The 24,033-nt window shown below is 43.8% G+C and overlaps 1 long non-coding RNA gene and 1 other non-coding gene across 2 annotated transcripts; both read left to right on the forward strand.

The window, feature by feature from the left end:
- The first annotated feature begins 4,094 nt into the window (after window positions 1–4,094).
- On the forward strand, window positions 4,095–9,811 carry LOC118724156. Its single transcript, XR_004989503.2, has 3 exons — window positions 4,095–4,453; window positions 7,998–8,158; window positions 9,617–9,811. It is a non-coding gene; the product is annotated as an uncharacterized LOC118724156 (long non-coding RNA).
- Window positions 9,402–9,532, forward strand: LOC118725087. The gene has a single exon (XR_004989834.1). It is a non-coding gene; the product is annotated as a small nucleolar RNA SNORA63 (small nucleolar RNA).
- Window positions 9,812–24,033: the final 14,222 nt, after the last annotated feature.

Here is a 24,033-nt window from a genome sequence, read left to right on the forward strand (position 1 = left end):
GCCTAAACCAGTAGTCAGACATCCTCTGAGGGGTCCCAGATTGGCGAGGGTGCAGGTTGGACTGAGGGACAACCGCCGCCAGTGAATGAATTTCATGCACCGGGCCTCTAGTTAAATAAATAAATCCCTACTCCAAACACCATGGAGTTTCGGTCCTGGGCCTTCTGGTCACCGATGCCACCTCCTGAGGGTCGAGGTGGGGATGCTTGGTCTGGGCGGAGGGGCAGAGGGCGGAGATGGCCACAGGACCTGCTGCTCCGTGCCACCCACCCCACAGATCCAGTTTCTTTCTAGTAGTAGCCACTCATCCCAGGGGCTTGAGGGCATTTTTAAATGCTTTCTGCAACAACTGAGGGCTGTGGTTAAGAGGTGATGTTAGTCCACCTGTAACATGAGCTGTGGGCAGAGGTTCTGCCCGTCTCCCTTCTAGCAGGTTTGCACTCGGCCTGCACACGTAGAACAACCATGTTTAAATAGCAGCCTTTTGCAAGAAACTCAGAAAGGGGTTAAAGACCCAAAGGTGTAAACAGCTCTGGATTGTGTTTCCATGGTGGTTTCTGACCCTATTCAAGGGTCACAAGTTTTGGGGGGGAAATAAAGGAGATGTTTCCTATTGATAGTAATCAGAACCCTGGTGCCCAGTCAAAGCCAATTGTGAGTTTAGATCATTAGAAACCAGGAGACTATGCCTAGGAGACTGATGATGTGAAACATTCTGGACTTTGCAGATCCTCAGCTTCCTGGATTAGGTAACGCCCTTAGGGTGAGAATCATGAAAAGAAGGGAGAGGGGGAATTGAGAGAGGAAAGAGAGGCAGGAGAAGCTTATGAATGGGAATGAAAGCAAAAAGAGACAGAATAAATCACACTCTGTGCTGCTGTCCTTTCCCACACCTGTACCTTCACAAATCTTCAAAGGTTCCCATGGAAATGAATTGGCTGAATTTATGGCAAGATGTAGTAGGCAGTGCCTATCCTCAGAAACCTATTCTGGCCTGGCTGGTGTGGCCCAGTGGTTGAGCATGGACCTCTGAACCAGGAGGTCACGGTTCGACTCCTGGACAGGGCACGTGCCCCGGATGCAGTCTCAATCCCCAGCATGCAGGAAGCAGTTGACCAATGATTTTCTCATCATTGATGTTTCTATCTATCTCTCCCTTTCCCTTCCTCTCTGAAATCAATAAAAATATATTTAAAAAAAGAAAGAAACCAGTCTGTCCCACATCTCTAACACAGGGCCTGATCTGCTGCTTCACCTCAGTCATGGTGTTTGTGAGTGTGGGGGGGTGTCATCTATGATCTAAAAGTTCCCTTCTCCAGCTCTGAGATCCTGTAAAAAGAAATGAGCTCAGAGCTTTCAATAGCTCATAACTCATTCCTCCAAGAGATGGTCATTATCTCCATTGCTCTTATAAATGTGGACATGCCCTGGTCTCTCCTTTTCTGCCCTCCTGCCTTCCTCGCTTCCTTTTCTCCTTCCTACTTGTGGTCTATATCCCTCCTCTAAAATAAGGCAAAGTTAAGGAACAAGCCAGAATAGCCCACCCCCCTCTCCAATTAATTAATTACCAACCATTAGCCACATCTATTGAACATCAATTATATGCCCAGAGTTGTGATAGGCAGTGTCTAGTACAGCAACTACCACCGCTATATGACAGGGACAGCTCTGTGCTTATTATAATGGTAGGTATTTCACAAACATCATTTAAGCCTCATGATAACCCTGAAAGGGATTTAGTCTCATTTTACAGATGCTGCTGGTACAAACTGCATCTTCTGAATCTAAACCATTCTCTTCTTTCAGGTAAGGGTTCATCTGAGTTTGCAAAGAGAAACCATCCTCCAAACACTGTCAACGTAGACTCCACCTCCCTGTTAGTGGACTATCAGCACTGCCTCTGACAATGAAGAAAAAGACAAAGGACCCTCCCCTTCTTGGGTGTCATATATGAGGATGAGGGATGCCTGAGGCACCACTGGGGCCACCTCACTTAGTCTAGGTCAGTGGTTCTCAACTAGCAGAATCACGGTCCAGGTGATTTTTTAAAATCCCAGGTTCCTAATCCCATTTCCAGAGATTCTGATTCAGTCGTGCGGGATGAGACCTGAGAATCTGCATGTCTAACAAGTCCCAGGAATACTGATGCTGCTGGTCCTAGGGCACCACTGGCCTACAGCAGGGCTCTTCAGATTTCTTAGACTGCACGCCACAGTGTGATACAACTTTTATATCATGACACAGTAGACATACATACATGTAATTAAAACAAAAGTTGTATGGAACAATTTTTTCCTTATTACATCTGAAACCCTGAAATACTTACTATTCTATTTCTTCCTTTTCTTTTCTTTCCCCCCCCCAAAACTGGTCCAAATTGGGGAGATTTGTATTTGGAAAGTATGGTATAGTATATAGTTATGTAAGAAAATGTCCTTATTCTCTTAGAGATATATACTGAAGTTTTAGAGATGAGGTGCCATTGTCTGTAATTTCAACTACCAAAGAGAATAAATGAGGTAAATACTGGTAGGATAACCCTGAGTTGTGAGCCCAACTGTTCTAATATGCAGGATGAGACAGTGATCCTTGTCTGAGAAGGTAACACCACATGCCACCTACTACACCAATAACTGGATAGGTTAGTCCAATAAGTGAAAAAGTCACCTGAATCAAAACAACAATGAGATACCATCTCACATCTGTCAGAATGGCTATCATCAACAAATCAAATGGCAAGTGCTGGCGAGGATGTGGAGAAAAAGGAACCTTCATACACTGCTGGTGGGAATGCAGACTGGTGTAGCCACTGTGAAGAACAGTATGGAGTTTCCTCAAAAAGTTAAAAATGGTACTCTCATTTGACCCAGAAACCCCACTTCCTGTACTATATCCCAAGAAACCAGAAACACCAATCAGAAAGAATATGCGCACCCCTAGGTTCATAGCAGCACAATTTACAATAGCTAAGATTTGGAAACAACCTAAGTGCCCATCAGCAGATGAGCGGATTAAAAAGCTATGGTCCCTGGCCCTAACCGGTTTAACTCAATGGAGAGAGCATAGGCCTGCAGACTGAAAGGTCCCAGGTTCGATTCCGGTCAAGGGCATGTACCTTGGTTGCTGCCCTTGTAGGAGGTGTGCAGGAGGCAGCTGATCGATGTTTCTCTCCCATTGATGTTTCTAACTCTCTATTCCTCTCCCTTCCTCTCTGTAAAAAAATAAAAATAAAATATATATTTTTTAAAAACTATGGTATATCTACACAATGGAATACTACACCACTATAAAAAAGAAGGAACTTTTACCATTTGCAAGAACACGGATGGAACTGGAGAGCATTATGCTAAGCAAAATAAGTCAGTAGGAGAAAGATAAATATCACATGATCTCACTCATTATATAATGATCAACATAAACTGATGAACAATTGTGCTGTGAACCTAAAACTTCTATTTAAAAAATTAAGTCCAATATGTAATACTTTCTACAAAAAAGGTTAAAAAAAAATAAAGTCCACAAACATGCAACTAGAAGTTGAATAAGTTCTGGAGATCTAATGTACTGCATAATGATCATAGTCAACAACACTGTATTATATACAGGTACTTCAAAGTTGCTAAGAGATTAAATCTTGAACATTCTTACCACACACAAAAAAATGAATAAATCTGTGACACGATAGAGGTGTTAGCTATGGCTATAGTGATAATCTTACTGCTCTCCATAAATATCTCAATAAAATAAATCCATTATATATGTACACCTTAAATTTACACAACATTATATACCAATTATATCCCAGGGTTTTTTTTTAAATAACATTATAGAAAATTTTTCTTAAAATTCTGTAATTTTGTTTTTGAGATGATTAAAGAATTTTTAAAAATAATGTTTTTCACATTCTTGAAAACACAAAAGTTTGTATTCTTATACCACACTCTTATATTCTACGACAGCTTCCCTTTGTGCTTAGCGGTCTAAAGATGAAAGGTGATGAGGGTTCCTCGCCGTGGAGCCCAAGAGAGAGCAAGAACCCACAGACCGCAGGAAGAAGGGACCAGCACCCACCGTGCTGAGGAGGCTGAAGCAGGAGCCCAGCTGAGGAGGCGGGGACCGCACACGACGGGCGCGCCGCCCGATTGGCCGAGCGCCACGGAACCTGCTCGGCCCTCTGATTGGTTCGAGCGGCGACGCGCCCTCTCGGATGCCTCGCTCGGATTGGCCTGTTTCTCGGCGCAGACCTGGACGGTGGCCAGAGTTGGACAAGAGGCTCCTGTGCGGGATGGAGGGACGGACTTAGGCGGACTTCTGAGCTGCGCTTCTACCGGCGGCTGGGATCCAGGGGTATGGCGGCCGCCTAGGTGATGTCCGTGCTCCTGGTGGCGACTGAGCGGACCCGGCGGCAGCGTGTCCCGAGCCCGCCGCCGCTGCTGCTGCCGCTGCGGCCGAGGTAACGGGTGTGTGTGGGGGAGGGAGGGGGATTAAGGGGGACCATACGGGGAGGTAGGGTTTCTGCCTGAGTTGTTTGGCCCCCTTTAGCGATGAGAGATGCGCGGGTACCCGAGGGTGGGAGGGGAGGAGGAGGAGGAGGAGAGGAAAGAATCTGCAAGTCAGGGAGGTCTGCTTCCAATCCACCTGCGGGAGGGAGCCCTCCTACAGCCAGCCCTTCCCTTTCTTCCCCTCCCCACCGGCCACCCTCCAGCCTGCCCTTGGCCTCAGTTTCTCCTTTTACGAGTTGGGGAGAATGGCGCTGGGCCTGCCATCTTTTATGCGCTCCGCACCATAGGTTGGTTGCCAACTTTAGCAATAAAAATACAGGATGCTCTTTAAAGTTACATTTCAGATGAGCAGCAAATAATCTTTTAGCATAAATATATCCCCGGTATAAAATGAAATTAAAATATAAAATAGTGTTCTTTGTCAGGAATTTAACCGGGCGTCCTCATTTTGTACCTGGCAACCCCAGGCAAGAATGACACTTGGACGCATCCTAACCATTTACAGAGGTGCCTTCCCTGTGTGGGGACTGTGGTGCTCATCCATGCTCTGGTGAAACCTGAGTCTTCAAAGCCCATTTCAGTTCTGCTGTCCTTCTTCAGGGTGCAGTTCAAAGAAAGACTCCGAGGGAATTCTTCCTCATTGTCGGAATGAATCTAGTTAACAAAAGCTACTTTACCGTTCAGAAGGGCCGTAGAGTTGTTTTATATTAAAATTCCCCGCTGTGGCATTTACTTCATATTTTGGGGGAAGAAGTAACTGTATTAAACAGCCAAAGAATAGTTATTTACCATATGTTTTTGAAAATGTATATATTTATATATTAAATCACAATGACATAGCCTTTGGCTTTGATGTCAGTGGGGAAGGTTATATTCATATGTGTTGCAAGAGATCCATACATCACTGTAAAGGTAGGGCTAAAGTAGCATAGTGTATAGATTCTATACTATAGAAGCTGAAGCCCTGATTGTGGATTGGGACACACCTGGGTTCAAAGCCCTGCTCCAGCACTTTGAAGGCAGTAGGCAAATTATATAATCTCACTGGGCCTTAGTTACCCCTTCTTTACAATAGAGATGACAATTTCCACTTCATGGGATTGTTGTATTAAATCCTTGTCCATTGTCTGGGACATTAAAAGTCATTTTACCTGTTATTAGCCATTGTAATTGGACTTTTAATAAGTGTGAGTCTTTGGCATAAATCATTAGGTAATCATTACATTTTTAAATTTTAAGTTGAAAAAGCCAAGCAATTAAGGATATTACGGATATCTTGAACTTCAGTGAAAAGAAGCATTCTATCTAATAATAATTAAAGCAGATACTTTAGTCTATAATATAACAATTTTATCTATAAGCTAGGATAATATAAAAAATATTTATATATCTGTATCTTTCATTGCTCCTCATGTATAATTTTTATATAGTTTCATTTTTATTGTGTTTTATGTAAGTAGGAAGAAACATTACCAGCATCAAAAATAACAACAGGGTTATGGATGAAGTCAGAAAATGGGTGTAGAGTCAGTGGCTGTTTTCAATGAGGTATACTGAGTATATTTTAAAAACTAGAGGCCAAGCTTTTAAAATTTTTATGTTTTTGTATATTGTTTTATATCTTCAGTGTGTACAGTGTTAATGTAGTTTACTTCTAAACTATTCCCTGAAATTCCTCTTGGGAACTTTTCTCTTTTTTTTGTCTCTCCAAAAAACTACAAAACATTTTCACCACCTAGAAAGAAATTTGTAATTTTGAAGATTCAAGTTCTAATTTTTGCAGCCACTCTTTATTACCCAAGTGATCATAAACAAACCCCTTAACATATCTAGCCCTTGGTTTATTTGTAATATCATAACTAACAAAAACCTGTTCCCTCACCCCCAAGATTTATTAGATATTAGTGATTATTAGATATTATCCACCAGAGAAAACTTCAACCATATGAATCCAACTATATGTCTTCTTTGTGCCTACAACAAACCTCCTAGAAGAGCTGGAGAAACTGTACACTGGGAAGATTTGGTAAAAAAAAAAAAAAAAAAAAAAAAATTATTTCATGGTAGTCAACTTCACCTGGGCTTTCATTCTTCCATTTTATGCAACTGCTGTATCAAATCCTCTTCACTCTTTTCAAAACCCTGATATTTCCTACATGCCATTCTCAACAAATGATCTCAATGTTATTGAGAAAAACAGAATACCTGAGCTCAGCTTCCTGCCAGGAAATCTGCCCATCCAACTTCCATCAAAGTCTATGCTCTGACTCCTTTCCCTCTCCCCATCACAGGGATCTCATTACAACCAGGGTTGACTGTTGGTATTGACCTTGATCACCTGGCTGAGGTAATATCTGTGAGGACTCTGCACTGTAAAGTTGCTCTGAAAAATGAACCTGCCAGCTTTTTTTACTTTTTTTAGACTACATTTTTTAAGAAGTGAGAAGATAAATACTCTTAGGTTGGGGTGCTCCTTAGAGAGTTTGGGCTTGGGTAGTTAGTGAAGTAGTAACATGGTTTGTTTATATAAGCTTTTTGGCCCATGATTCCTTACCTCTAGTGAGGGTGTCTCCCTCAGCTTCCCTGCAGCAAGGAGTGCCCCTCTAACTGCAGAGCTGTATTTCCTGCATTCAGGGCAACAAGCCAGGAACAACGGGCCCTTCTTGCACCAGCTGCTTGTCAAGTAACTTTAATTCAAAGTAATCAATATGCCAGGTGGAATATTTTGGGGTGGCCTGCCCTGGGCCCCAACAAAGTTGTAGGCTTTGTTTAGATCAAGGCTGTATAGTCCCAGTTTCCTATTGAAAAGATACTTATTTTTAAAGTGAATGGTAATCAGTGAATATACACTGAGAGGCCAGGCTATTATGATCTCTGAACGCATAATAATCTGGCCACTCAGTGTAGACTGACCACAGAGTTGGAATTTTAAAATAAGATTTTTCCATGTATAAGAACTGCATTGTGGGTAGTTAGAAAGAAGCAGAGAATTTACTAGCCAGAGACTGGGGGCCACTATCTCCTGGTCCCTTGACATATCGAGATTTGTACGCTTTCCCTTATACGTACGTAAGTTCACTGAGTGGTCAGAGTATTATGCGTTCAGGGATCATAATACTCTGGCCACTCAGTGTATATAGAACATCTTGCCTTGGAGCTGTAAACAGAGCTTGTTTACTATTTACATGTTTTACACATAGAAGAATAATATAGGAAATGTTCGTTTTGATGCTTTATCGTTAAGAAACACGATCCCAAGTTTGAAAAGGCACAAAAGTCTAATTTAAAATGAGACACTTAAAAGGATTCTGTCATGCAGCAGTTTGATTAGTTGTAAATTTGGAAGTGATTCTGTGTTGTGCTGTATAAAAGCTGTTTGCAGACCAGAATTTTAAACTAAATATGAACATTTTGGCAGTTAGCCATGTGCTTCGGAAATCATTTGATGGAGCCTTTATTTCTGCAACATAATATCTTAAAGCTTTGTACTTTTAGGTCCAAAAGGTAACTGGCTCTCGAATACTGTCTGGGGAAAACTTGTCATGTCTGCTATGTGGAATTGGTGTTCAAAAATGAAATGCAAAAATGCAGACTATCCCAGCACATACTGGTTATTGGTACTCCAGGGAGAACAGGAGACTTTAGAGGATATCTTTGTAAGTATTACCATGTTTTTCCTAGGGCATTTTTAAACCATAATATGTGGGATATGGTAAAGAAAAATAATTAGCCTAATTGTTTAAGCCAATTGCCATGCATGAATATCTAGAGGTGATACTAAGACTTTTTTAATATATTATTATTGATTTCAGAGAGGAAGGAAGAGGGGGAAAGAGAGAGAGAATCATTGATTGGATGCCTCCTGCACACCCTACACTGGAAATTGATCCCGAAACCCGGGTATGCCCTGACCGGGAATCAAACTGTGACTTTCTAGTTCATAGGTCAGTGCTCAACCACTGAGCCTCGCCATCTGGCAAGACTTTTCTTTAATAGACTTTATTTTTTTCAGAATGGTGTTAGAGTTGCAGACACATTGAGACAACAGTACAGAAAGTTTCCATATACCCTGCACCCAATTATGCGTATTAACATCTTGCATTAGTAGGGTACATTTGTTAAAATTAATAAACCAACATTGGTACATTATCTTGAACCAAAGTCCAGAGTTTATTTAGATTTCCTTGATTTTTACCTAATGTCTTTGTGTTCCAGCATCTCAGCTGGGTTGATTACCTTGACAGTTTTGAGGAGTATTGGTCTGATAGTTTTAGAATGCCCTACATTTGAAATTTGCTATTTTTCTCTTTTTTTTAAATATATTTTATTGATTTTTTACAGAGAGGAGGGGGAAGGAGAGGGATAGAGAGTTAGAAATATCAATGAGAGAGAAACATCAATTCAGCTGCCTCCTGCACACACCCTACTGGAGATGTGCCGGCAACCAAGGTACATGCCGTTGACTGGAATTGAACCTGGAACCCTTCAGTCCGCAGGCCAACGCTCTATTAACTGAGCCAAACTGGTTAGGGCCTGATGTTTTTCTTAAGGTTAGATTTGGGTTAGGGATTTTGGAGAGGAAGACCACAGAGTTAAAATGCCATTTTCTCATTACATCAAGGGTTTAATCACCTGGTTTAGGTATTATTTGTGAGGTTTCTCCACTGTAACATTCCTCTTGCCTGCCTGTTCCATACCATAATCTTTGGAAGGAAGGCTCTATGCACAACCCACACGTAAGTAAGACTTATTTTTTAATTTTCCAAAATGGATCAAGATGCTTGTTTTTGGATGAAGCAAATAAATATGTTGAGCCAAGAGAGGAAAGATCAAATCCATGAGATTTACCAGAAATTCATTACAAGTATTGAGGTATGACATGATTTTTCTGTAGCTGGCAGGTTGGGTTAATTGTTACAATATAGCTGTGAAGTGCTATATTGTCCCTTCCCCTGCTGAGAGTAAGTGTTTCCTACAATCTCTGTCTGACTCATTTCCGTAGTAAGACAGGGACGCTTGGTCTCAAACATTTTTTTCTCTAAGTATTATTTATGAAAACTATTATACCTGCTTAATTAATGTGTCAACATAATTAATTATGGTCTCTTTTTAAGGTTGCGCTGCTTTCTACCTGATGCCAGTCCATCTGTTGCAAGTCATCAGTTCATGAGATCCATTTCAAATTCTGCTGAAGAAGGAAGAATTAACCCTTAAAAGGTTCAACATTTTATAATAGTTTTGAAAGAGGGTAATGTTATTCTAATTAACATATTTAAGAATTATAGCCAGGATTTTAAAAATATATTTGTATTGATTTCAGAGAGGAAGGGAGAATGAGAGGGAGAGAGAGAACATCAGTGATGAAAGACAATAATTGATTGGTTGCCTCCTGCACACCCCCCATTGGAGATCAAGCCACAACCCTGGTATGTGCCCTGACTGGGAATCAAACCATGACCTCCTGGTTCACAGGTCACCCACTGAGCAACACCAGCCGGCCTCCACAGGATTTTTTTTTTTTTTTAAGTCCAGGGTATTTTATTTGTAGATTAGACACAATAATATCTGTATTTAGGCAAAATTAACAGAATGAATTTCTAACTGGTCTCTTCCAATGGTAGGGATGAGAGAAATCAAATGGCTTTTTATTGTGACTTTGAGATGAACTCAGATTTTCCTCTAAAATACTGTAGGGAAGGAAATTGTATGTTCTTTGTGAGTTATGAGAGACCAGCAAGTACATAGGCTGTTCTCTTTTAGAACATGGGGCAAAAGTAGATAGGCTTCTTTTTTTGTTTTGTTTTGTTTTGTTAATCCTCACCAGAGGATATTTTTTCATTGATTTTAGAGAGAATGGAAAGGAGAAAAAGACATCAATTGATTGCCACCCTCTCCCCCAGCAGGGCCCAGGATCAAGCTTGCAAACCAGGTAAAAGCCCTTGACCAGAATCGAACCCAGGACCCTTCAATCCTCGGGCCAGTGCTCTATCCACTGAGCCAAACTGGCTAGGGCGAGACTGGCTTCTGAGAAAAATATGTGTCAGGAATTTCAGTTTCTGATGTGATAAGAGGGCTCTTCCCCAATATTAACAGATTAAGACACTGTTAATATCTAATTATTTCCTTAATAAATAGAAGCAGGATCTAGTTACAATGTAGCTGCGAAGTGCTGCATTGTCTTTGCACTCTGCTCAGAATAAAACTGTTTCCTTCCAAGCCCTGTGGCCTTGGTGCTGTGGCCACCAGGATGTTTGGTCTCATACATGTTTCCCAGCTTAAATGCTGAATAGACTAAGGATTCTTTTATTTTTTAAATTTATCTTTATTGTTGAAAGTATTACAGATGTCCTGTCTGTCTGTCTGTCTGTCTGTCTGTTTGTTTGTTTCTCCCCATTGACCCCTTCTCTACCCAACCGCCCCTCCCAGGTCTTCACCATTCTTGTTTGTTTAACCCACATGTGTCAAACACAAGGCCCGCGGGCCAAATCGTCCCACCAGGCCTTGCAATGTGGCCTGCACCGCGCTGTCATCACTGCACTCCGCTGCGTTTCCATCACAATGACAGTTTATGACTGTTCAGTAAACCATTCAGCCCGCGATTTAGGCTGGATTTTAGATTTTGGCCCCTTCTCTGATTGAGTTCGACACCCCTAGTTTAACCAATGACTCTTGAGCATTAAAGTCTGTTAATACTTTGCAGGTAGTAACAGAAAGAGACATTTTCAAAAAGGAATTGAGATAAGGGACAAACCACATTTTGATTACTATAACTTATTGGGAGTTCAGTTCCTTATTTAATTATAATATCTCCCAACAGTTGGTTTTGAGGGGAAAATTTTAAGTCACCTTTGTCAACACAAGCTATGTGGAGAGGATAAAGACCGCACTCCACAGCGAGCTTTATGCCGCCTGTGCAGTTCATGACTCTTCCGTGGCCCAGAAGAGTGCTCAGCGGTTGATTTTTAATCAGAATGTGTATATTTGCTATCACGTCTCAGGCTCATGATTTTTATGTACAACTAGTATCTATGGTTATAAACTATGATCTGCCCACTACTTGTGAAAACTATATTCTTAGTTAAGTATTTGCCATCTTCATTGAATTATTTGTTTTTATTCCGGTGAATTGCCATCATGTACCGCTTTTTAAGTGTGATTTCATTGGTCATACACCCTCGAAAATCAGATAAAGAATCAAGAAAAGAATCATATCACCTAGTAATGTAATAAGATGTATTTAAAATAGTACTTTTGGAAGATTCATGTTTGATCAGAACACAGAGAAAAAGCAAATGTGAAATAAAAAGTCTAGATTGTGGAATTTATACAGTTGATTTTTTTTTTAATCAATAATGTTATTAGATCTGGTTGTCTTAACTTGCACAAGTCTTTTTATATATTATTATCATCATCATTATTCTTATTTAGTCATGTTGTTCAACTCTGGTGCTTTCGTGGTTTTCTCAGCATTTCTGGTAGCGATTTTATTGACTCTGGCACAGGTCAGAGTCATTACATAAATTTATTTGTATTTGCTACTAATATGAAACTAACTTTGTTTAAAAAAATATAGTAATAGTTGATGAGAATAGGTGACAGGTGGGGCTCAGAAATGGCGTTGGCCTGATTTGGGGCATGCATTCATAAGAGAAACAATATGTTTGGATAAAGAGTTAGTATTTCCGTATTTGTTTTTCTCTTGTCCTGGTTATTTGATCCTGCCAACACATTTTAATTGGTTGAATTATGTGTATCAGTAGAGTGGAGAGCTGTGATGGTAAACATATTTTAATCATTTGTGTTATAGTATATGAGGTGATCAGAAAACACTGATAAATATGGGTTTCCATAGAAAAATTTTGGCGTTCCCCTCACCCCCAAAAAACCCCACATATACTGGAAAAGTTTTAAGTGCTGTATCGAGTCTGTCCAATAGAACTTTCTGCAGTGATGGAAATGTTCTCTGTGTGTCCAACACAGCTATGATGGGCCACATGTGGTTATTGAAATGTGGTTAATTTTACTGAGGACCTGAATTTTATTTACTTTTTAATTTTTTAATTTTAATTAACTTAAACTTAAATAGCCATATGTGGCTAGTGATTATTGCATTGGACAGCATAGTCCTAAATGATAATTAACAATCCAGAATTTATATTTGCAGTTTATTATAGTTCCAAATATGTCCAAAGGGTTATATGACTGTTCTTTTTGTTTTGTCCCTGCTGTTGACATCTGTCCCAGGCTGACACCTGCTCTTGGCCCACTTTGGTATGGGATTTAATTTCACTGCCCCAAACACAATACTGTCATCTGTTTTATAAATAATAACACTCAAGATGCCTGATAGAATCTGCTCTTGCAGCCAGATGAATTCTTTGGTGCTAACTACAAAAGACTTCTATTTTTCCCTAGATATTGTGATGAGCATCTAGTGCTCCAATTACAAGTACTCTGTATAATCTTGGCAAGTAAATAGCCATTGATGGTTAACAAGTAGCTCATATTGTTAGAAGTTCACGTAGGATTTGGTAAGTAATATTCACATGAATAACTTCTCTTCTCTCCAGAGTTGGCAGGAGGAGGAACGTTTGGGAGGAAAGCTGTGGCCATAAGTATTGAAGAAGACGAGCATTTTTCACGACACTCAGGCTTTCCACTGATTAGTTTCATAGGAATTATGGTCTCATATTAAAAACCTAATATTCAGCTGAAACCGGTTTGGCTCAATGGATAGAGCGTCGGCTTGGGGACTGAAAGGACCCGGGTTCGATTCTGGTCAAGTGCATGTACCTTGGTTGCGGGCATATCCCCAGTAGGGGGTGTGCAAGAGGCGGCTGATCGATGACTCTCTCATCGATGTTTCTAACTCTATCTCTCTTCCTCTCTGTACAAAATCAATAAAATATATATATATATTTTTTAAAAAAACAAAAAAAACCCTAATATTCAAAGTACCCCATGATGCCGAAGCTGGTTTGGCTCAGTGGATAGGGCGTCGGCCTGTGGACTGAAAGGTCCCAGGTTCGATTCCGGTCAAGGGCATGTACGTTGGTTGCGGGCACATCCCCGGTAGGAGGTGTGCAGGAGGCAGCTGGTCGATGTTTCTCTTTCATCCACGTTTCTAGCTCTCTATCTCTCTCCCTTCCTCTCTGTAAAAAATCAATAAAATGTATTAAAAAAAAAAAAAAAGTACCCCATGATGAGGATTTCCAGGCAGTTACAGTAAGAGTCCATTTTACTATTTTGTACCTCTTACTTTTAATCTTTCAAGTCCCATGGTAGGATAATTTTTGGGTCTTTCCCAAAGTTGGAAAGGAAAGATAAAGTTACCTGTAAATTCTTTATGCTGGCTATATCAGTTTCCACATTTTATAAATTTCTTTTCCTAGCTTGTTTTGGAGATCTATTGCTTCCCATTAAACAAATGTGCCCCTGCTAGAACCAGTTCAGGAGCCAGATGGGCATGTTCAAAGTAATCAAAAATCATTCAGAATTCACTGGAAAGCTTGTGTTTCGACTTGGTAGATTGTTTCAGCAAATCCACTGTCCTGGTGCTGAAAAGCATGGTTGGTTGCTGTGTAGCAGTGATTGCTTATCCCAGTGGTCAGCAAACTCATTAGTCAACAGAGCCAAATATGAACAGTACGACGATTGAAATTTCTTTTGAGAGCCAAAAACCGACTTCTATGTATGGGCCACGAAGTTTCAATCACACTGTACGTGTGCGCCTGCACATATTTTGTGGAAGAGCCACACTCAAGGAGTCAAAAAGCCGCATGTGGCTCGCAAGCCACAGTTTGCCGACCACTGGCTTATCCTATCTGCCTCCAAAGGAAGGGGACAACCTGAAGTTGAATTTGGAACTCATTTTTTTAAGTATGGGAAATTAAGGATGCTCTTAGTGTTATATCATTTATTCAAATTTGAGGGAGTTTCAATAGTATGACTTCTAGAAAAGACAAAATTCTACTCAGTAACTATCTTGGGTGTTTTGTGACTATGACTTTAGCTATGAAATGTTAGCTTACGCTGTGATTAGAGCCATTTTGGGGTTATGTCTCCACAAAGAATAAGTTCTTGATTTAGTGTTAGTCCAGAGACTTTATTTTTTTTTAATTTAAATATATTTTATTGATTTTGTACAGAGAGGAAGAGAGAGAGATAGAGAGTTGGAAACATCAATGAGAGAGAGTCATCGATCAGCTGCCTCTTGCACAGCACCCACGGGGACATGCCTGCAACCAAGGTACATGCCCTTGACCGGAATCGAACCCGGGATCTTTCAGTCCCCAAGCCGACTCTCTATCCATTGAGCCAAACCGGTTTCGGCAGTCCAGATACTTTAAATTCCAACTTAGCATGGATGTGGGCGCAGGGGAAATGGGTCACATTACCATTTCTCACTGTTGGCCACCTGGGATCTGCTGTGTGCGCTCAGCAATCAGATCCCCACGGACATAAACTAAGTATTTACTTTTCCTCACCAGTTACACGTGGGGGTGGATTTCTGTTCACTGGTGTGGAAAACTAAAGGCAGAAATGCTGAATGAACAAACACACAAAGACAAGCCCTTAGTCTTTGCCAAGGATACTGGTTGCATGGGGATTATAGAGTACTGTGATATTTTAAAGACATTATGTTAAAAATCATTAAAATTTTCCATTAACGAGCTTGATTATACAGATTTTGAAACAAAGAAGCTGAAATGTAAAGTAGGCTCGTAAAGGTCAAACATTTGCTTTCTAGGCTTGGCCTTCATATTCATTCTTGAGCACAGTTGTTGGTTGACAGGGCTGCCTGATCTTTTAGACACAATTCTTGTTCTGTGCTTGCCCACTTAAAGAGCAAACTTCTCTGTTGCCCACTCTAGCAACCGTCTCTAACATGGGTGTGTTTACTGCACGGCAGGCCCATTTGGAATGCCTTACACACGTTCTAACCTTTTACCTCTCACAACAACCTACGAGGGAGACATCATCTCCCCATTTTGCAGAAGAAACTGAAGTCCCAATATTTGGGGTTCACCGTGTAACCTCCATAAATTCCAGCTGAGGTCCTGGTCCCTCCCTGAGCTCCTCCCCTGCCCTTCCTTCCGGAGCTCCCACCAGGATGGGAGGGAGGGGAGCAGGTGGGGCCGGGCCAAGAGAAGTGACCCAAGAGGGCAAAGAACCTGCTTCTCTGTCTGAAGTTTGGGGTCGGTTATGTATTGCTCCCTCCCGCCTGCATCTTGTCTGAGCTTGTTCTCATTTTCTTTGTAACATAGCCCTTTCCTGACCCTCCACCTCAACTTTGCTAAATAGCATTGCTTCCCTAGATAAGGGGCAAAGCTGTCCTCCACTGTGTACACACAGGATTCCCCCCAGAAAGAGTCATGGTCCACGTTGGGATGGGAAACAAGTGGCAAATGCTGCTGAGGGACAGAGAGAGAGAGTGAGAGAACTGGGAAGGGAGAGAATACACAAATCAAGTATGTCTCAAGAGGAAATTGATCTACATAACCTTATTTGCTGATCGTTCTCCCTCCCTTCCCCCCCCAATTCATTCCGTTATTAGCAAGCAAAGTGAAAACTGCTTTTAAATCAATGATTGCTTTATTTTTTTCTTTTATTTTTCTCTACAATTACATCATATATTTCATTCCTTCCATTCTTTCCGTAGATCCCATGAATTAGTATATCATTTGGTCCCAGTACAAAATATCCAGGGATTTTTGCCTCAGTATAAAATGCTAATTGCCCATCAAACCACAGATAGTAATAATTTATAGCTGGGTTTTGTTAAAAACCCACTGGCATTAACCCACAAATAAGCTGACTTACTGTGAGAGAACAAATACATCTGTTCCTTGGCTCTACCCACTCTCTTAGATACTCTGTGTGTGTGCAAATAAATGCTCACACAAGTCTATAGTCCAGGTCCCCATATCAGACTTGTGGTCAAAAGACCATATAGAACTATACCCTACCCCCAAAGTGACATTCACACAAGCATAAACTTCACGTAGTCTTATATTAAAAAAATAAACCTTCATAAATAAACATTCTCTGAATAATAAGTGTGAGGATGTGGAGCTTCTATTGGGAGGAGGGGAGAGGGCGTGGATGAGAGATGAGGATTCAGAGTGGCCCAGAATTCCGGCCCTGGTGCCCACGTATCCACACCACACAGGGAAGGGGCAGCAGTCCTGGAGGACTTCCTGCAGCAGCCTGTGTTCCCAAGGAAGCCCCTAAAGGAGGAAAGAAGAGCAGAAGGCTTCATGGTGCAGAACAAAGTACCGTTACTTCTATTAGGAGAGTACACGAAGACTTTGAAATACAGTGGAAATAAACAGAGAACAGTGATGATGGTAACTTGACTACAATGAGGATAGCAGATGGCACAATGGCTGCGCTAAAGGAAGGAAGGTAAGACTTTGCAGAACAGAAGGAACCACAGAAACTATTAGAAAAGAACTTTGTAACACCAGGGTGATGGCTTCAAGATGAGAGGGGCTGTGATTTGCGTGTCAGAGTTAGGAGGGATAGATCAGGCAGAGAAGTGGTGGAGAGAAGCAGACTTAGGGGGAAAATTCAGTAAATAGGGTGAGTTTCATTAGCTGTGAAAAGAGATGACCAAAACCTGAAACCAAGAGGACACAGGAGTAAACATGGTACCAGGGTTGATAGCTGATCCGCTTAGCACCTAACACCAGGGAAGCACAGAGTCAGGCTTGACTGGTTCGGGTGATTTGCCCTTTCTGGACTCTTACGTAGGAGATGTCCTTACACACCCTGCACAGGCCCCGTCCTGCTCAGACACACTGCAGGCTGTGTTCTAAAGTGGTGAGTGTTCATGCAAGGCCTGAGCTGCGAGAGGGGCGGGCTGGGATCCTGACCTTCCTGCCAGCCACAGGATCTGGGCAGTGACACACCTTCTCTACACCGCACGGCCATGCCTGCCTGGAAGGGTGCGGTGAGGACTGACTGCAGTAACAATGACGTGCGGGAAGGGCCGAGCTCCGCAATGCTCAGGGGCTGTGTGGACACCGTCACCCCCATGCCACCTCGACTGCAGAAAACGCCTCTCACTGGGGAGCTGGCAGAGGCGCCTTCATGCTGCCCCCCATCACCACAGCTGCAGAGGGACCTGCTGTGTTTCACATCTCTGTTAACACAGCATCGCCCCTCACAGAACGCACCACCTCTGGCTGCCTCCCCCTGTGCTGCCCGCCGGCCACTCCGCCCAGTCCTCTGGCTGGGCTTTCCTCCCACCCTGCTCCTCGGTGGGCTCCTCCGTGGCCTTTATCCAGGACTGTTTTCTATAGATTCTGAGCTCCACACGTGAACGTCTTCACTTACACGTGTCACAAAAGTCCTAACTTGATTTGTCTAAAATGCTTGACCCAAACACGTGTTTGTGAAACGCTGACTGGATGGAACGTGACTGTCCCAAGGGCCAGAATCCTCCTCTTCTCACCAGCGGGCCCAGCCCAGGGCGCTGCGTGGCAGTAACAGTTGGCCCTGTGTCGCTGTGTAAATTGTCCGTGGACCTGTTCCCTGCTCTTCTGAGAGGCCTCAGACCTCTTGAGGGGGGAGCCCACGTCCTGCTCATCCCCAGTTCCCACGAAGAATCCCCCACAGGCTCTGCACGGAGTGGACACGTATGTACTGACCGTTGGTTGAGTTGAATGTGTGCTGAACGCTCCAACGGTCATCACATATTCAAACTTCCCTTCCCGTCCGCAGGACAATGGCCCCTGTGTGCTCCTCCCTGAGGCCTGCAGCCCCAGCGCCGACACTGGGGCACGCGCCCTCCCCCACTTGCCTCTGCTCCTGTGGTTTGGCACATTCTGCATCCTCCCTCCATCCCAGGGCTTGGCCGCTGCATGAAGCCACACGGGTACACCTGGAACGGGGAGATGCAGGGAGCCGAGGACACAGAGCACTCACTGCAGGCCCTTCTCAGACCCACCGTCTTCCTTTCTCTCCTCTGCATGGGGCAGGGACCATCTAATCACACACAGGCCTCTCTATGTGCCCGTCTAACCTCAGCAGGGCCCCGCACGGACAGGGCAGCCTCGGAGAGGCAGGTCCTGGAGGCTGGGGCCCTCCTTGGTCCAGTAGAGCTGTGCTGAGAGTGGGGCGGCCTCGCTGGGGGAGGGGTGGGGAGAGAGGACTGGGGGGGGTGGGAGGGGGGAGCGAGGTGGCACAGGTCTCCCTCCAGGCTGCACATGCCCAGGCAGCCCCAGTGGCAGTGGCCTGGGCACACTCCCTGGCAGTGGTTCTGCCAGCATTTCTCTCCCCTCCCCACCTGCAGACCAGACGCACACCTCACACTCTTAGGGCCATCAGGGTTCTGGGAAAGTTTCGGGGGGCTGCCTCTAGCTCCATCCCTGCCTCCTACTAGGAGGGCACGGCCATTTTGAGTGAACGATGACATCTGTGCAGGGACGATCTTGAATGTTGTCTGACTAAGGCCTATATTTTAAAACACAGTTGGGCCCAGCCATCATGGCTCAGTGGTTGAGTGTTGACCTATGAGCCAGGAGGTCACGGTTCACTTCCAGTCAGGGCACATGCCCAGGTTGTGGGCTTGATCCCCACATGGAGGCATGCAGGAGGCAGCCAATCAATGATTCTCATCACTGATGTTTCTATCCCTCCTTTTCCCTTCCTCTCTGAAATCAATCTACACTAATAAAAGAGAAACATGCAAATTAACCATCACTCAGCTATACCCATAAGACACCCCACCAGCCAATCAGGAGTGAATGTGCAAATTAACCCAACCAAGATGGTGCTAGCCACGGTGCCAGCAGGAGGCTTGGGTTTCCCTGGTGATGGAGGAATCCAGGCATTCCGCCCTCTTGGCCCGCCTTGGCCTTCATTCAAGGCTACAAAGTTTCAATTATAAAAGATAAATAAATCCCAGATACCAGGGCCTCCGCTTGGGTCATTGGGGGCATGGCTGGCCTGCAAACCAGCATAGGCCCTTGCCCAGACTGTCCTGAGGGAACCCCCACTCTTCAGGGATAACCAGCCATGCACCAGACCTCTATCCTATCTAATAAAAGAGCAATATGCAAATTGACCACCTCTCCAACACAAGATGGCTGCCCCCATGCAGACACAAGATGGTGTCACAAGATAGCCATCAGGGGAGGGCAATTGGAAGGGACCAGACCTGCAAGGTAGGGCAGTTGTGGGCAATCAGGCCAGCAGGGGAGGTCAGTTGGGAAGGACCAGTCCTGCAAGGGAGGACAGTTGGGGGCAGTCAAGCCTGCAGGGGAGGGAAGTTAGGGGCAATTAGGCTGGCAGGGGAGCAGTTAGGCATCAATCAGGCTGGCAGGAGAGTGGTTAGGGGGTGACCAGGATGGCAGGCAGAAACGGTTAGGGACAATCAGGAAGGCAGGCAGGCAAGCAGTTGGGAGCCAGCAGTCCTGGATTGTGAGAGGGATATCTGACTGCCCGTTTAGGATCGAGACTAAACGAGCAGTCAGACATCCCTCGAGGGATCCCAGATTGGTGAGGGTGCAGGCTGGGCTCAGGGACACCCCCCTCCCCCGTGCATGAATTTCATGCACCAATCCTCTAGTAAAAACAAATAAAAGACTATTAGTACCATCCTTGCTATAGCTCTCTAAACTGTGTAAAACAATGTGGGTCCAGTGATGGGGCAGAACCAAGACAGGAGATACCAGAAAACAGTTACTGACTATGATAAGGCAACTGCAGACCTGGCCCAGATGCAACCATTTGTGTTTGGAATTTTACACTCAAGTTTGCTTGTGCTGATGTTTTAAGGACAATTGGAATAGAATTCTCTATTTTCCTTTTCTTATCCTATTCTGTAAAGAGGGAATATGCAAATTGACCATCACTCCACCACAAAGATGGTGGCGCCCACGGCGAGACTGTTCCCATAAGGAGCCTTAATGAGCAATCAGCAGGGACCTGAGGCTGCGCCCTCCCACCCCTTGGGGCTTGACTGGGGACCTCAGGCCACACCCCCACTCGGCAGAGCTTGACAGGGACCAAAGGCCAAACCCCCACCCTGGCACCAGGCCAGGGGACCTGAGGCTGTACCCCCCTCCCAGTGCTGGGCAGAGGGACCTGAGGCTGAGCCCCCTCCCTCCCTCTCCCCCCGCTGCCTGGCAGGGCTTGACAAGTGTGGGACCAGCTGGGTCTGGTTCTAGCTCGACTTGGGGAGAGAGAGAGGGGGAAGCCTGTGGTTTTGAAGCGCACATGGGTGGGCAGGGACTTGACTTTGGGTCCCATGGTGCACTCCAGACTCCGACAGGAGAAAGATTTTCATATACATTTTACTAATTTTCTTTCATCTCTGACACTTCTATTATAGAGAAAGGGCAAATAGCAATATTAAAACATTTCCTCTAATTAATCCCCTTTTAATATGCATGAGTTTCATGCACCGGGCCACTAGTTAGTTAATAATTTCTGAGTGCTTATTGCCTGATTTAGTTATTCAGCTTAACAATTACTAAGTTAACAATTACTAGTTTTGTAGTTAGTAATTACTAGGTTGGTTAACAATTGCTAACTGCTTATTGCCTCCTTTATGGAGCCTATGTGACTCAAATCCTGCTCAAACCAATTTCAAAGGCAGTTATAAGCCTGCCTGGGATTCATAATAAACATTTTTCTTAAGTGGACTGTTGGCTGTTTATTAGATATATTTTTCCACATTGAGAATTTTCTTATGCTAAACCTTCCTAAGAGCCAATAACTAAAGCCCTTGTGACATGCAGGGGACATGAAATAGTGTATTTTTTTTTTTAATCCTCGTTGGTCAAATGGTCTAAAGGCACAATAATAACACCTTATTGACCCTGCGGGTTTGCAGGGAAAGATTGTTAGGGAAATTGAACAATAACCCACAGAGTTATAGTCACACTGAGCGGAATACATTCCTCCTGGGAGGAGAGATTTTAGTGTAATAATGGGATATCTGCAGGGGGATGAAAACGGGCCTAGAGAAGGGGTGGGCTCTTCAAGACATTTGTGGCTCTTTGAATATTAAATGCTCATGCTTTTCACCCTCTGGGCTTTTGCACTATACCCGCCTGTATTTCAGTGTGTAACCCCGGTGAAAGCACATTGGTCATTTTGGGATGTTTTTCTTTATTGAACATTATGTAGTTATTTGGATGCACCTGCTGGAGTCTGGCCTGAACAATTCCCCCCACCCCCACCCCCCATTGAAGCGGTTATGTTTTCTCAGTCCTTTCCATCTGCAGTATCCCAGGAATCTCTGTGGTGCGCCAGGAATCCTCACTCAGTGTCTTGCTGTGTTTGGGTGATGGTGTGCGCCACCTCGTGGCTCTGTGGTGCAGGCCAGGTTCCTTCAATCCTACCCATAAGCCGAAGGGGGCTTGGGCAGCCTCTGTCTCTACCCTGCTCACCTGTGTCCTTGCTGTGCGGGGGGGCCTCTTAGCCAGCAAACTGAACCTCAGTCTAGTCATTAACTGAACAGTAAGTCTGAATCCTAATTTCAGTGGTATGCTGGCAAATGTTTACAAACCTGACTCTCCAGGGATACAGAGAAAGGGAGGCTGACTTGCAGTATTTGAGGTGGAGATGGGAAGAAACATGAGCTATTGGCTTCCTGGGATGGCCCTCTGGACTGCACTGCTTCCTCTTCTTCGGTGAAATGGGAATGATGGTGGGTACATCTTGCTCCCGGAATTGTTATTTCTGACCTACTTTGATCATTCATTCTTTCAAGAAGCGTTTGTGGGGAATCAATGTAGGTGAAAGGCCAGGTACAGGGGATGGAAGAGCTCACGGTCAGGGGAGCTGTGACTCAAATAAAATAATACACATTAACAAAAAAACCACCTTTTTAATCCTTAAAATACAAATTAACTTGAATTAAGTTTAATAGGATGGGTGTATGAAGGACTTTGGGTCCTCTGTCCATATGGCTGCACATTAAAAGCTTGTTGTGTCATTATTGCGTATAATGAGATATTGGAGAACATGTATCTAGAGAAACTTCAATACTAATTTATTTATATCCCATCCACTTCCAAAAAGCATTTGAAGTAGTTTATTGTGTTTGAAAAAAAAAGAAAAGAAACATAAGACCAAGTCCAACGATCACAAAGGTAGAAACTAAGGATTACAAAAGGAGAGAGGAAGGGACAGAGAGCAGAGGAGCTACTGAGAAGGATTCTCAACTGTTAGCCTCCTAGGAACTAAGGGAAGTGTTTATAGTTCTCAGATTTTTTTTTTTTTTTTTTTTTTTTTTTTTTTTTTTTTACAGAGAGGAAGAGAAAGAGAGAGAGAGAGTTAGAAACATCAGTGAGAGAGAGACATCGATCAGCTGCCTCTTGCACACCCCTTACTGGGGATGTGCCCACAACCAAGGTACATGCCCTTGACCTTTCAGTCCACAGGCTGACGCTCTATCCACTGAGCCAAACCGATTTCGGCTAGTTCTCAGATTTTAAGTCAATTCTTAAAAAAAAGAAAGAAAGAAAGAAAGAAACATACACACACACATTGATTTCAACATGATCATTGGAGGGATCTACCGTGTTTTGTGTTGTTACCGTGTACAGTTCTGGGAATTTATTAATGTAATTACAGAACACCTACTTGTAACTTAAGAAGGATGTAAATCTAAGATCATGTTTTCCTAAGTCTGAGCCCTCAGGACCTAGTCTGTACTCAGTGAAACAGCTCCTGGGAGAGATATGTGCCCGTTTGGCCAAATCAACCGTGTATGCCTTCCTGGGCTCCTGCATCAGGTCCACACCATAGCCTGGCTTGACAGCATCTCCTCCATCTGGGCTCCCCTGCCTCTCATGCTCCCCCTGCGGACCCTGTCCCACAGCCTGGTTCCCTCAAGGCCCCTGTGAAGTCAGGACTCCTGCACATGGAGTCCTTCTTCCTGGAACACCCTCTTGTCTTCCTGGCCATGTCCTCACCTCTTACGGAGGATGGATCAGATTTCACGGGTTGCCCGGGTTGCAGGCTCAATCCCCAGTGAGGGTGTGTGGAAGGCAGCTGATCAATGAGTCTCTTTCATCATTGATGTTTCTGTCTCTCCCTCTCCCTTTCTCTCTGAAATCAATAAAAAACTACATTTTTTGAAAAGAAAGAAAAGCAAGGCGCTATTAGACCAAAGATCACATTGTAACATTTTTTAGAAACAGAAATAGAGAGGCCGAAACTGGTTTGGCTCAGTGGATAGAGTAGGGGTGTCGAACTCAATCAGAGAAGGGGCCAAAATCTAAAATCCAGCCTAAATTGCGGGCCGAATGGTTTACTGAACAGTCATAAACTGTCATTGTGTTGGAAACGCAGCGGAGTGCAGTGATGACAGTGCGGTGCAGGCCACATTGCAAGGCCTGGCGGGACGGATTTGGCCCACAGGCCTTGTGTTTGACACATGTGGGATAGAGCGTCGGCCTGCGGACTGAGGGGTCCTGGGTTCCATTCCCGTCATGGGTATGTGCATTGGTTGCGGGCACATCCCCAGAGGGAGGTGTGCAAGAGGCAGCTGGTCGATGTTTCTCTCTCA

This window comes from Pipistrellus kuhlii, unplaced genomic scaffold (genome assembly GCF_014108245.1).
Source record: "Pipistrellus kuhlii isolate mPipKuh1 unplaced genomic scaffold, mPipKuh1.p scaffold_m20_p_2, whole genome shotgun sequence".
NCBI lineage: Eukaryota > Metazoa > Chordata > Mammalia > Chiroptera > Vespertilionidae > Pipistrellus > Pipistrellus kuhlii.